The following is an 11,483-nucleotide window of genomic DNA, read 5'->3' on the forward strand; positions in this document are numbered from 1 at the left end:
GCTGTGTGCAGAGGAAGGAGTGCTGCCAGCAGGTCGAGGAGGCACTGGTGAGAAACAGCTGGAGTGCTGTGTTCAGTTCAGAGACATGGACACACTGGAGAGAGTCCAACGAATGGCCACAAAGATGGTGAAGGGGCTGGAGTGTCTCTCCTGTGAAGAAAGGCTGAGAGAGCTGGGAGAAGAGAAGGCTCAAGGGGGATCTTGTCAATGTACATAAACACCCAGAGGGAGGGTGCAGGGAGGATGGAGCCGGGCTCTTCTCAGTGGTGCCCAGTAACAGGACCAGAGGCAACAGGCACAAGCTGAAATACAGGAGGTTCCCTTTGAGGAAACATTTTTTCACTGTGAGGATGACCGAGCGCTCTCCATCCTTGGAGATACTCAAAAAACATCCAGACACAGTCCTGGGCAACTGGCTCTAGCTGGCCCTGCTTGAGTAGGGGGTTGGACCGGGCAACCCCTAGAGGCCCCTTCCAACCTCAACCCTTCTGTGATTCTGTGTTAGGAAGATAAACTGCATCATGGAGCCTTCTGGTGAGCTGCCCTGAGAACTCTGACTGGGAGCTAAAGGAAAGCTGCAGGCACATACTGAAGTCAACAGAGGGCAACATGACTGCATAGACTAACAGACATCTGCAATCATGTTTTAGCAAGAAGCGTAACATCATATTTCTTTTCTTTGAATATTTAGTATTTTCTTGCATTAAAAATTGCATTTTTACACATATGACTATGCACACATTTTTATTTGCACACATCAGGATTACCAGTCTAGACAGACTATGACACTGGCTCTGACTTGGGAAAACAGAGCAGAAAACATCTACCATACCCCATCCCAGGACTGGATGGTGGCCATCAGTGTTTAATACCTTGCAAAGCCATATTTAACAGAACACATTTTCAGATTATTCCTCCTATCTTTCATAAATCATTTTGGTAAACTGTCTTTGGTGAGAGGGAGCACCGTGGCAGGGTATGGTATATCCAGGCAGAGGGGTGGCATTTGGTTTTGCATCCTTGTCCAAGGCAGGGCACTGTAGTGCTTTCCAGACTGCTCAGCTTACCGCTCTGCTTAGAAAAGCTTCCTATCACTCAAGCTGTGAAGCAAGATGAGTAAAGAAGTGGGGAGAAAGTTCAGCAAGCCCTTGACCTCTGTTTGAGGTTCTGCACCAGTACATGGGCAATATGGGATAAACAGCAAGGAGGAAGGCAAGTGGGACTGGGCCAGATGCAAAATAGCAGCATACCTCAGATTCACTGGGGAGGCAGAACAAGCGTCTCAAATGCATATCAGGAGTTCTGGTATGTGCTCTGTTCTGCAGGTATTTTGCCAAGATCTATGGCTCCCAAATGTTTGCAGGAGAGTTAAGCGGTTGGGACATTCCTCTGCTAGTTGGAGCTCTGAAGGCGCACACGTAGGCAAGCAGGGGGTTGGGGAGGATGAAGCCCTGCATTTCTGAGCCAAAGGGAAGTTAGAAAGGAGTCCCAGACACTACAAAGGCCACCAGAGCTGGGTCTGATGGCAGGACCCATTTGGGTTCTCTCACACCACATGGTGACCACAGAAAAGCGTATTGGTCCAAATGAACCATGGCATATCTAAAACCTTGTCACATACCTTGGTTAAACACCCAGCATCCTGCCCCTGGCAGTAGCTTGTGAGTGAGGTGCAATCCAGTTGCCTCACCTGGGGGACTGACTGTTCTTTGCATTTAAATATTAGGCACGTAGTAAAGCCATCCTCTTAAAGCAAGTACCTAAATTCCCTGTGCAGGTGCCTTTGAAAAGAAGCACCCAGGAGATCCTGTCTGCCTACCTTCTATGCATGCACCAAGACCAGCATGACCTTCCTTGGGGCCTTCAAGGATTCCTGCCTCTGCTTTTATTGTACAGGGAGAGCGAGCAATCAAGGCAGGTTTGTCTCACATCAGTGCAGCCGTCAAGATCGGACATCTGGTTTAGCAGGTCTAATAGAGAGCTAGGTTTCTGGGCTCCTATGGGAGATGCAGAAAGGCTGCCAGATCGAGAGGGTCGTTCATCCTGTCCCAAGGTGGGCGTCAAGGATTGCCCTCCATTGGCCGACTGTAGTGCTGCCATCCGCTGAGCAGAGAGGGGACGCAGGTGACCTGTGTTAAACATCAGCCTCTGAAACAGTCAAAGCTGCTGGGGAAAAAAGCTCACCCCATTTCCGAACGAGTGCCTCCGTAGTCATGGAAAAATTGGGTGCTAGTTGGGCATCTCCAGCAGTTCAACTGGGTCCTGCCCTGAGCCTCCCAGGGACACAGTTGCACTGCAGCCCCTCGAGGGAGGCAGAGATGAATCTCCCTTTAGTCATCACTTTGCTTAACTTCATCGTTGTGCTGCGCCAAGGCAGTGGGAGCTCTGTGCTTGATGTCCTTCCCTCCAGTTTCTTTTCATCTGACTTCCTCCTGGGTATTAATTATCTTGCAATAGCAGTGAGTGGCTTTGCGTATCAGTTACACAGTGTACCTTGTAAAATTCTGTTCCCTGCGCATTACTCAGTCCTGAAAATATGCGACCTTCTAGCTAGAGAGGAGATTACCGATGAGGCCGATGCAGGATAGGAAAGCCTACTTTGAGCACCGGGAAGTCTGCATTATTTCTAGTAGGTTACACAAAACAAAAAAAATTATTCATTGCAGGATAAAATTGTGCAGTGCTCGTAATTCAAAATCTTTGCAAGGAGACAGGATCGGCTTATGTATTACTGATGTTTTCTTTCTCCTGTGTTCGATTTGTCATTGCCGATTTAAACTTTTTAATAAACATTTATGCCAGAGCTGATCATAAAGTTAATTTTCACATGTAAAAAAACCCAAACAGTACTTTCATTTGTTTCAAGCTTCCAGTCAAATTTTCCAGTTTAAAATAAAAATCAAAACCAAAACTACAAGTGTTTTGTATTTCTTAAACATTTTTTAATTTCTGTAAAATTCATCGGTTCTATTCTTGTTGGAAAACAGATAAATATAAACTGAGGTGGAAAGTTTCCACGCAAGTGTTTATGTTAACTAAAATCTCACTTTTGTCCTCAAACAAGGTCATTAGCAGTGCAGTGACTATGCAGTATTCCTCTTTCTTCGATTCCAAAAGCTCTGGCAAACAAGGTAATTAAAATAAAAATAAAAGCTAAATAACAAGGCAATTAGCTTGCAGGTGCCCTTCAAGAGATATGTATTACATCAGGGAAATGGCACACTGCTACTCAGGGGATGGGTTTTCTCATGCTCTGCTCTCTTTGTCTGGGATTTGGCCTTTAAATCCCCCCGAGCAAGGCGGTTTCGTGACCGACTGAAAATTTTACACCAGGAGTCAGGGACATTTTCTGTGTTCAGGGCAGAAGATCTTGGAAGTAATAAATTCCCATTGTTAGATCATCTTGGCTTTATGAAAGTCAAAGTTCTCCTCCAGGCACAATGTTATTGTGCAGCTTGGAGCTCCCCGGCTGATAAGAGGGTGATAAGCAGGGCGCATTTCCTGCATCTAGGATCGCTGCGGTGTTAATGTTGTATAAGCACTGTATGGTACCTCGGCGGAAGAATGTCCTGATCTAGCACAGTAAATCAACTGACACCGTGAAAATCCAGGTGCGCACACCGTGCTAATCTGCAGTTTGCCCTTTAAGAACTATAATTGATATAGATCAGTTATATTAACATTACTGTTTGCTCATGATATTGTGTGCTAGTCTGTTAATATAGTACATTATAACAAAGTCACGTACCTGGGAGGCACTTACCCCGTGCTACAGTGTCGGCTGAGTTCCAGCTGGCGAGAAAGCAGCTCTGGAGAAGAGGTCCTGGCGGTCCTGGCAGATGGCAAGCCGACCGTGAGCCAGCAGCGTGCCCTGGCAGCACCGGCGGCCAGCAGCCTCCTGGGCTGCCTCAGCAAAGGGGCAGCCAGCAGGTCAAGAGACAGGATTGTTCCCCTTTATTCAGTGCCTGTGGGACTACGTCTGAGTTTCTGCATCCAATTTTGACTCCCCAGTGCAAAACCATGGTGATGGTGGTGATGGGCACAAGGTGGGGCACAGGTGCTGTGCCCTTGCTCTGGGCAGCTGCCCAGCCATCCCCAGGGCTATCTAACCTGCTCTTTAGGAGCCCCAAGGAGATTTTACAGTGCTGTTGGCTACCTGATCCTCAACTTGAGTGCTGTTATCGTTAGAAAGTTTCATATCTACTTTAGATCTACCCTGGGCTGGTTGGTCTATCAAAGAAAACATTTTATCAGTCTTGATACAATTCGTTCTGGAAAAAAGTCTGTTCATCATTGCTTATCTCTTTATAATCTTCAAGGTGCTAAAATGTATATAGAAGTGTGAAGTAGTCTGGGATTCCCTTGGTTCTCCTTCAGTTAAAAATAAAGTAAATCCTTTTGCACTCAGCAAGACTCCAACATCCTGTCCTTCTCCAGGTCTCTGACAACAGTCAGACGTTGCTCCTCTGACTCCTTAGGTGGTCCAGATTAATTTCATTGAGTCCTGCCGACCTGGGGGCCTTTACCTGCAGTCTGTAAGCAAAGGTTTATAAGCCAAAATGTTACACATCAGTTTTGTGCTTATTGTTAGGGTACACAGGATAGAGAAAGAAGAGGTTAAATAACATTCAAACAATCCAGAATGGTACGCGACTAGTCTTTACACTAAGGGTTGGTGTTACAACCATGAAGAAATGTAATTTTGCAAGCCAAATGTTGCCTGAAACTACTTCCACAGAAATACGAGAAAAGGAAGGAGAAAAAAAGAAACATACAGAAAAAATGAAGGTTAAATCGAATAAAACCAGCATGACTTGCACTGGAGTGAACAAGCACAGAGGCAAGATCTACCTCTACTTTCATATGTAGTATGTTTTACCGGTTTTGGCTGGAATAGAGTTACGTTTCTTCGTAGTAGCTGATATGGTGCTATGTTTTGAATTTGTGCTGAGAACAGTGCTGATAGCACAGGGATGTTTTAGTTACCGCTGAGCAGCGCTTGCATAGCATCGAGGCTTTTGCTTGCTCCTCACATTGCCCTGCTAGCGAGTGGGCTGGGGGTGTATAAGGAGTTGGAAGGGTGACGCAGCTGGGAGAGCTGACCCCAACTGACCAAAGGGATACCCCATACCATACGATGTTGTGCTCAGCAATAAAAGCTGGGTAAGGAAGGAGAAAAGGGGAACATTTGAAGTGATGGCATTTGCCTTCCCAAGTAACTGTGTCATGTGATGAAGCCCTCTTTTCCTGGAGACGGCTGAACGTCTGCCTGCCGATGGGAAGTGGTGAATGAATTCCTTGTTTTGCTTTGCTTTTGCTTCACCTGTTAAACTGTCTATCTCGAACCAGAAGTTTCCACACTTTTACCCTTCCAATTCTCTCCCCCATTCCACTGGATGGAGGAGTGAGCAAGCAGCTGAGTGAGGCTTAGCTGCCGGCTGGGTTTAATCCAAAACGTATCTACAAACCTGGAGTGGATTTGTGCAGCAAAGCAGTTAGTGCTGAGGACCTGAAATCCACATTTCAGTGTTTTTCTTTACTTTGGATGAGCTGCAGCCTGGCTCTGTTGAACTCCCCTTTGCAGCTGCTCCTGGATATGTCCCTGGAGGCACCCTTGCAGCACATCTTGCTATTCATTCCCACCCCCAGGAATCTGGTTCAGGCAGTCCGAAGCTGCTCCACCAAAGCAGAGGAATAAGAGATAATCAAGAGATTTGCTACAAAAGTGGACTTGTCTTCTGAATCAACACACTGATTTAGATGCTCCCAATGAGACTGCAGAAGGAAGCTGCAGGTGCTCAAAATAATTATAGGGCAGAAAGTTTGGAAACAGCACTGAAAGAGAAGAGGTAATTTAGAGAGAGTTTCAAAATCATGTACTAGCTTACAACCTCCACTTTTTAAAAGTGCACACGTGTCAGGGAGGGTGATCCTCCTGGATTACTCATACTGATGCCACAGAAGGAAGGAACAACAATAATCATATAATTATTCTAAACTGGCCACAGGGGTATCTTTAGAGGTTTACTAGGTAACTAATATTAATTACTGTTCCTCCCCAGCCAGCCTTAATAAACATTGAACCCAAAAATGTGAACTTCACCTTCTCTTCTGTTCTACATCTTAACACAAGGTCTCATTGTCATTAACACACAGATGGACTAGGAGCTGTCTGGAAAGGTTTTTTTTTTCCTTCTGTTTAGGGTCTCCAGCTCTCACTGCATGAAAGCAGCCGGTGCTGGGATGGCAGGAGCGAGGAGGAGGCAGGTCCCAGCCCTGCAGCAGTTTGGGGTACCGCACACATCTGCCCGCAGCAGGGCTGCGCTCCCTTCTGGCAGCTTCGTTTGCTCTACTGCAGCCCAACGTGTTGTGCATTGTGTCTTTCACTCTAAATTTTGTCCTAGAAAACACTTCATGTGCTTGAGTTCCCAAAATTGAACTGGAGACCAGCACAAATGTGCTTCTAGTGCCAACACTCTTAGACCCAGATGCACAGGAGCCTGGACAGACAACCCTGTGACTTCTTCAGTAGGGAAGTCTCCTTGCACATAGATTCATGGACTTGCAGGCAACTTTTCAGCACTGGAGGAAGGCTAAAGCGTAGTCAGAAGTAAGCCAGGGAGACAGTAAGATGAAAAAAATACAAAAAATGTTGGATACAAGAACGCAGCAGCTGCAGAGCAGAAAAAAAAAAGGTGTGGAGCAGTTTATATGCAACAAGGTACAAATCAGACCGGAGTGTTTCCTGTTATCAGCATCTGAATTAACCAGTTTTAACCAGTTCAGGTATGTCTACGTGAGAGGGAGTGAAGTGCGACCATACTCCTAAGCATAGCTTCAGGGTGACAGGAGTGCCTGGACAAGCTCAGCAAGGCCTCAGCTTCTTTGAGAAGAGCATGTTCAGGGGCCTTCAAGGTTGGTTCAAGTAGAATAAAAAAAGAAGCACCCAGAAAGGTAATGCTCCTGTGCCAACTGCTAGGCAGATGTGTCCCACTGCCCTGGGTCATCAGATGCTCCACTATCCCAAAGCCACCAAGCAGTAGCCTAAAGTCCATTGTCAAGCACCCGTGAGGACTCCAGATCTGCTCCTTCTACAGGATTAAGGAATCTTTATTTCAGAGCTTTTTACTCCCTCTAATGCCCTTATTAACTTGGGCATATTGAGACATTGATACAGCAACACTTTAAAACATGGGCTAAAATTTATTTATTTTCTCTGTCAGTTTGTTCTAGAGAGATATTTCCGTGGCTCACCAGAGATACTACTACATCCACTTCTGTTGCAGCAACAGACATCTGAGATGACTTAGCCCTTCGTGCATTTAGAACTAAATTTAGAGTGGCTATGCTGTAGCTCAGCTCCAGATTCCCCATGCCCATGGTTCAAGCATATTTATTCTGCTTCACTGTAAAATAACTTCTCTCCCTCCAGAGGAAGCTGAGGGAATCTGAAAAGCCCAAAAGGCACCTGGGCTGGGGAAGGATTGGGACTATGGACTGTGTGTTGTGCTGCCACCACAAAGCTCACTTACAGGGTTGCTGGGGAAGCTTAGTAGTAGAGATTCATTTCAAAGCTTTTGCTTTGCTGTTGCTCCTACAACCTGACTCATGCTGTAAAACTGTGATCTGACTATACCAAGGGGATATCGAGTAGGTCTACTTGGAAAAATGCAGAACAGACTCACAACACCTACCTTCAATGGCAGCCACTAAGTTCCCACTCATCTTCCCCCTCTTTGCCTTACTGTTCCTTTTCTACATGTTCTTCAGTCACTCTACACATTAACACCTTTGCCGCAGGGCAAAGGACACAAAGCAATGCGCAGCAGAGGTGTCAGGGTGCCGGAGAGGGGAGCAAGGCCTCCCTGTAGGCATCCACGGCCCCCTAGATCAGCCCAGCTCACCTGACGGAGCTCAGCTGGCTGCCAGCTCAGCAAACACAGGGGTCGCCTTGTCACACCGGGTCAGAATCTACACTACTCTGTCATGGCTCAAAGGAGACAGGTGCTGGAAATTCATCTTCCGTTCCTGAAGCCCTCTAACTTTTTCAGACCTCCCTGTATGTAATGGAAATGGCACTTGCCATTACACACCAAGGATAGGAGTCAAATCAAGGGACTTTAAACATCTGCAAAGTCGACACCTGCATCTGAGAGGCTCCTGCGGAGTCCCTCTGCAGTCCGTGGGAGTGACAGATACTCACAAGGCACAATTGGGATGACCCCCTGTAGAGAGTCACCATGTAAAGATGGGCTAATCACACCCCGGGAGTGCCCGTCTTTTCATAAAGACAACTGTGACAAGCTCAGCTGCGGGCATCCGCATCAGCCTCCATCCGTAAATCGCCCAATCCGTTTCTAGCGGAGAGTTCTTTTGATCTGAGAGAGGCACGGGTCCTGTGGGACACAGCCATGAGATCCTGCAGCTAATGTCTATACCCAACACATATGCACATAAGCAACCTGAATTCTGTCGTGTCCTAATTTGGGATGCTTTACTTTGCAGGATCAGTAGTTTTCTTCAACTAGTATTTGTTTCTGGGGTCTTTTAAAAAGTGATAACAAGAAATCAGGAGACCCAACACTTGGCTTTGGTTTGGTCCTCTCTCAGCCAGCCTGCAGCCTTGAGGCCCACTGTGTGGAGCACGTGGGTAAGGCGGCGTGTCAGTGAGTGGCGGTGGACGTTTCACAGATAAAAGCTGACAGGAAAGGAATGCACTCTTCCTAAGACATATTCTTAGAAGTATCTGAACTGTTTGGACCGAAACCACCCCGGAATTCATTCCTGAAGCAGATGCTGTACACAGGAGCTTACTGCACTGGTGCGCAGCTCAGCATGGAGCACTGCAGCTGCAAAGTGGGGCAGTCAATATTCGCTTGCTAAATTCCTGTTGGACTACTGGCCTCAATGGCACCATCTGGCAGGAACTTCACGTTGAGTTTGAAACTTAGAGAAAAAGGTTTTCCTTTATGCAGTTTGAATTTGGTTCTCTCTAGTTGCACTTACACTTCTTTGTTTCTAATGGTGAGAGCCAGGAAGATCAGGAACTCCCACTCAGTGTCCTTTGCACAGAGGTACATGTGCCTTTTGTGTAGCCACATTCTTAAGATATTTGCAGAGTATGGTCATATTAATGCCTAACAGACTAATAACAAACACCTGCAGTGCCCCTCACAGACCTCCGAAACAATCTCAGCCACAGTTATTGCAGTTCTGGAATTCTTTCTGGTGGCCTAATCGATAGCTAAAATGCATTAAAAAGAGACATTATTAGGAAACAATTACGGAAAACATCTGATGAGACATCCTCGTGGATGGCAGCACATGAACAATAAGACCTGAACACCCAGGTCGCATAGCTGAGGCACAACAACCCATGCAAGGACATGGCTGCCTGCCCTGGACGAGCTAGTTGGTCATGGAGCAAATCAGTGCAAATTCCTGAGGAACACGGTGGTCATTTGGACTTGGTTGGTAGCGAGGGAGATGGGAAACCATGTCAGTTATCCAGCCCCACTCCGATCACGACACAAGAGAAACAGCTTTGCTAGCAAAATTCCCATTCTGCTTTCCAGAGCCTGCTTCCCTGCCTGGAGGAGAGAGCAGATTTCTAGGGCAGGGTTTTTCAATCGAGGGGTCTTAAGACCTAGAATGGTCTCAAGGGCCTGCCACTGATTTGAAGCACGAGTAAGAGATTACATAAGGGTGGAGTTTTGCCTCCCCTTGAAATAATTCAAAACTTGGTCAGGTTCTCAGGCGGCTTCTCCCAGTCAAGGTTATTTTGATTCCAGAATGAAGAATATGGATCGTTAGGAGCTAATATCTGCCTCTAACAAGAGCTGCACTGGGCTGTCTGCACTGTCACAGGGGAAGATGTCCTTGCAAAGGTAGTTTCCAAAATATCTATCAATAAAACTTCCTTTGGTATGGCACTGAGTAATTTTTACATGGCTCAGTTTCTTTTAAGTAAAGCAAATACTTTACTGTTTATCTACTATGGAACACTGTTATAAAGTCACACCAACAGTCATAAAGCAATTCAAGAATCTGGAGTGGAAGGTCCTAAAAAGTGACAAGTGCTACTATATCATTAATACATTAATAGTGATTGGGTAATGTTTAACTGTATAATGAGACAGTAGTAATAAAAATGATACTAAAACAAGCATTAATTGTTCTTCTAATCAAAGTACTGTTCCTCTAATTGAACTATTATCTTCCAAAAAATTGGAGTGATTAAATAAAAGGCATATTTACAAACACTTGATCTTCAGACAGAGTGTAAAGGTTATCAGTATAGGTTTATCTTAATAAATTATGCTTGAGTAAGAATTATATTTTGGATCAGTTTTCAAATGCTAGCTGGGGAATACAAGAGTTCAATAACATTTCATATGATGCATTTTCAGACTGTCAAAGCAATTTATATATATATATATATATATACACACACACATACATGAATATCAGTATCATAAAATATCAATATATATAAAAAGAGTGGCTGACAGTGGTCGCAAGACTCCCAACTCATTTTTGTGTATGATCAGGCCAGTCTAATGGTTGTGTTTGCATTGTCGTTAATATTGATTAGTGGTTGTGTTGGAACTGTAATTAGTATTCATTTGTGGCTTCATAAATGCATGTAAGGAATCTGGCACGGGAAGACATAGATAGGTAGATGTCTAGGAAGTGAGGAGCTTTACACTTTGATCCTTAAGAAAAACAGGTTTTCACAACTGCATCAACCAGGAGCAGGGTGCCTGGGATATTCACCCTCAGTCTTTTCTCCTGAAGATTTAGATGCTCATTTGCCGTTACCTTAAAGAGACACCTACTACTCCGCAACACACGTCATTTATTCTTTCTATGCATTTTGCTGGCACCTTGTTCCTCTGCCACAGACATGATACTATTTCATCCTCTCCCTCCTGCCTTCAGAATACTAAAACTACCCAAGGTTTTTTTGCCTCCTGTGGGTACAAGGCATGTGTGGTCATAGGATGGCAGGGATGGTCTTCCTCAACCATTTATAATCTTAGCTCTCCATCAAAGTTGCTCTCCTCTGCACCCCCAGCTGAGCCTCTGCCCCCCTGTGCTACTTGTCACCGCTCCCTAATCACGGGGACAATGGCAAACAGGTTACAGCCATGGCATGGCACGTGCTGAGGGCCTGCACGCCGGGACTCCTTCCCGGCATGACTCTCTTCACTATCCCGGGACACCGTGCAGGGCAGCTCTCGGGTGCGATAGCTTTGCCAGAAGCACCGGCTGCAGCTCGCTGGGCAAGCCTGGTTCATCCACTGCGACTGCCAGCCCGCGCACCTTGCGAGCTCCAGGTCTGCAGGTGCGTGTGAGCTCTGCCTCCAGCACCCCGGCCCACCAGGGCTGTCTGGCTTACACAGCGCCGCTTACGTCACAAACCCCTGCCACAGCGTCTGGGGTAAGAGTCAAAAGACGGAGTTTAAATATTAATGGAGTCC

The sequence above is a fragment of the Falco punctatus genome (assembly GCF_963210335.1).
Source record: "Falco punctatus genome assembly, chromosome: 6".
In the NCBI taxonomy this organism is placed as follows: Eukaryota; Metazoa; Chordata; class Aves; order Falconiformes; family Falconidae; genus Falco; species Falco punctatus.